This window comes from Paramormyrops kingsleyae, chromosome 4 (assembly GCF_048594095.1).
Source record: "Paramormyrops kingsleyae isolate MSU_618 chromosome 4, PKINGS_0.4, whole genome shotgun sequence".
Taxonomy (NCBI): Eukaryota; Metazoa; Chordata; class Actinopteri; order Osteoglossiformes; family Mormyridae; genus Paramormyrops; species Paramormyrops kingsleyae.
This window is the reverse complement of record NC_132800.1, coordinates 46,946,387-46,950,049: the sequence shown is the minus strand read 5'-3', so window position 1 is coordinate 46,950,049 and position 3,663 is coordinate 46,946,387. Positions and strand designations below refer to the sequence as shown.

At 45.8% G+C, this 3,663-nt stretch overlaps 1 long non-coding RNA gene across 1 annotated transcript; it reads right to left on the bottom strand.

Annotated features, from left to right (window-relative positions):
- Window positions 1–2,054: 2,054 nt before the first annotated feature.
- LOC140589074 (uncharacterized) lies at window positions 2,055–3,351 on the bottom strand. The gene is made up of 3 exons (XR_011990269.1): window positions 3,255–3,351; window positions 2,775–2,839; window positions 2,055–2,229 (listed from the first exon to the last, which is right to left on the bottom strand). It is a non-coding gene; the product is annotated as an uncharacterized lncRNA (long non-coding RNA).
- Between the last annotated feature and the right edge of the window lie 312 nt (window positions 3,352–3,663).

Genomic DNA, 3,663 nt, shown 5'->3' with positions numbered 1-3,663 from the left:
TATTCCCTACGGTTGGGGTGAAGAGAACGCCATGCATCACGAAGACCATAGTCACTCATGTACTGCCTAACTATATTTATGGATTCCCAATTGCGCTGAGCAGCTGTACTGAGCCTATCCATTTCTTTATTTAGTGCGAAATTGAGATCGCCCCCAAGAACGAGTGCGCTATCTAGGTGTTCAGAGAGTGCGGTAAAGAAAACGTGGAAGAATGAAGGGTTATCAACATTTGGACCATATATACTAACAATACATAACTTCTTGTTAAGTATAGACAATTTAATGATTATAAATCTACCTTCTGGATCTATAATTGTGTTGAGTAATGTGAAATTAACATTTTTATGTATTAAAATTGCTACTCCCCTTTGCCTAGAGTTATAACAGGCTGAGAACACATTAGGAAACTCAGGTGTTTTAAGTTCATCTGTAGCTGTGGCAGGTCTATGAGTCTCTTGTAATAAAACAACGTCTGCCTGTAGTTTTTTAAGCTGGCTAAATATTTTTAACCTCTTCTCTCTGGAGCCAGCTCCATGCACATTCCATGAGACAAACCTTAGTGTGCCCATAGACATGTGTGTGTAGCTAATATTGCACGTGCAAATGAGTCAGATACGAACGAGCGTGTGAGCGCTTGTGTGCGTGTGTATCCTATATGTCTGTGTGCACTATAAGGTCGGAGTGGTTGTGGTGAAGCTAAGTACATATGTACATTATCATGTCGTGCAGATGTGTAAAAATCGAGGGTGTTGTGTGTGATTGAGTAGAAATTTAAAGCAGGTGATCGGTGCAGGGAAAGCAGGGAGAAGTGAAAAAGACATACACCCTTACTCGCGTGCCCCTTTGTAAGTAAGAAACATAGAAACGAAAACATTGTTAGGACTGAAGCGCTGCGGAGACTGACGGCAGTGTATTTGTTATGACATAACATTAAATTAGCGAATTAACATGTATAAGCTAGATTAAACAGAAGAGGATTTGGGAAAAGAAGAAAAATATAACAGGTTCTTATCTGGGGTGGCGTTAATATAACCAGGGAGTGATGTTAGGGTCGCGGTAGAGCTGTCCATCCACGTAGAGCCGATCCACGGCGATGACAGCTCGGGAGCCCTTCTGGATGGAGCTGCGTCGGATTGGGAACAGAACTTTGCGTCGCTCCAGAATCTCTTTGGGGAACTGGTCGTTTACGCCAAAGTCCGTTCCTTTCAGCTCCCTGCCGCGGCTCTTCACCTGCTGCTTCTGTTTGAAATTCCCGAATTTGGCCACAATAGGACGCGGTCTCAGGGCACCAGGCCTCTTAGCTCCCAGCCGGTGGACTCTGTCAAAGCAGATGCTTTCCACAGTGTCCTCTGGAAGCTTCAGGTGGGTCTTGATAAATGTTTTAACCGTAATTTCTGCGTCCTCTTCAGCAGATTCCGGGATGCCTGAAAACACCAGGTTATCTCTCATACTACGGGCTTGGAGATCGATGACAGTCTCTTTTATTTTTTTATTTTCTTCTTTTAGATTGGTCACATTCTCAGTTAGAGACTTGACCGAGCCCCGTAGTGAGGCGTTTTCAGCAGCGAGTGTTTCCACCTGTTGCTGGCTGAATTCCAAAGACTCCCTCAGGGATGTGAACTCCTGATGCAAAATCTCGACCAGAGACAACCTCGCGTCGAAGCTGGACAATCGCTTGTCGATTGACTCCAGTATGTCGGCGAAGTCTTTACTAGTCGGCGAAGTTGCTCCGGGGGAGTCTGCCGGGCGACTTCTTTTGGATGACGGCGTCTCGCTTTTTCCCGGGGAAGATGTATTGAGGTTCTTCTTCATGACTGTAGTGTCGAAGTACCAGTCAATGTATTCTTCGAGTGATTCCAACTTCCCCTCGCTGTCCTCGCTCAGCTCGCTGTTCATTCAGATTTTCCGCCAAGTCTCCGGCGTCTGACGTCACTTACAGCATTTCCGGTCCTACAGCATTTCCGGTCCGGTCTTCATGGTTGATTCGACAGATATACACTCCATCATAGTCTATTCTGACAGGATCAATGACCAAAGAGAAGTTGTTTTGTCGGATGGATCCAAGCTGAGTTCGGTTCACATAATGACCAGTTTCACACCAGCTGCCATTTTTAAACCAGCAGGCAGGTTTGCCTCCAAACAGCCACAGAACATCAACCTCCTTTGTGTCTGTATCTGCTGGTCCAACGCAGGGCATCATGACAGTATCTCCGATATGAGCAGTAATACCTGATTAACAGACAGGACAAAATCATGAAAAAGGTGATTATATTAATTACTTTACACAGTTCCAGGTCTAAACTCTGATTGGTCCATTCACTGTACCACATGACTTTGCAATAATCATGTACCACTGCTTACTGTATATAACATAACACAGCAGGTAGAGTAGAATTTGGTGATTAGTGATCATTGTTGACACACACTTATTCAGCACCCAGGGAGCAGTGCTTGGGGGCGGTAACTTGCTCAGGGTACCTCAGTAGTGCCTTGATAGTCAGGGATTCAAACCAGTAATCTTTCAGTTACAAGTATGCTTCCCTAACCATTAGGCCACCAATCTGCCCCAGTAAGTCAACAAGCAGCTGACTAAGCAGCAGTCCTTACAGCACAACGGAGACACAGACAGGGAGATACCCGACCCCCCTCTGACGGGAGAGTGTTACAGCAGACACCCCCATCAGACACTCACATCACTGTATAATTGACAAAGCAGAGAAGCACTGACATAAACAGCTAGTTACACACAGGATCAGTGTGGGGTGTTTACTCACCCTGTGAATCTGCATGTGGGAGACAGTGACCAAGGCAGAGGAGCAGCAGAAGCCTGAACATCATCCTGCAGTTAGAGAAGATGGCGATGAAAGAGGTCAGGATTCACACGTATGAAGGATGTATAAAAATACAAACTCAGCCCGGCCGTCTGCAGTCTGCATCCAAAGGGTCAGACGCTCTAACATTTAAACAACGTTAAAATAACTTCTGCAGTGTCAGTTGGGTTAAGGACACCCCACCCCCACAGTATTAACAGCAAACCCAGCAAAGACTGCCAAAGCTGGGTTTGAAACTGTGACTTTCTGATCACAGGCACACAGACTTGGCCCACTGAGCCATGTGCTGCCCCCCCCATACATTCTCATACTGGGAGTAAAACCCAGGCCGCCTGGGTGAAAACCAGGGATCATAAACGCTAGACCATATGGGATGCTTGCGGATGTTTATAGTTTTATGTCAGACGGGTCAGACTCACATACCTCCCTCGTCTTTTACTGGAGCTGGAACCCAGCAAGTCCATCTTGGCAGCAAGTCCAATTAAATATCAGAGATGGAAAAACACAGAACCCCCCTCCGGCAGCGGGGATCCCTCTTCAGAGCTGCTTTCCTGCACCCGAGTCCGGCTTTGTGAACCTTACCTGTGACTATTTACAAAGAAGGTAACAATTTCTGATGAGCATAACTGTGCTTCATGAAGTCAGGAAGCAAAGTGCACATATAGATACAAATATGGATGCTTCACACACGCTTATCACAGCAGGAAACTAATGTGGTTTTTGAGGTGCTTGTGATACATGTAGCAGAACTTGTTCATTTCAAAGTGTCATTAAAGTCAACAGGAGTGACAGTGAATCCAAGAGGCCTGATGCACCAGTTACCATAAAGGAC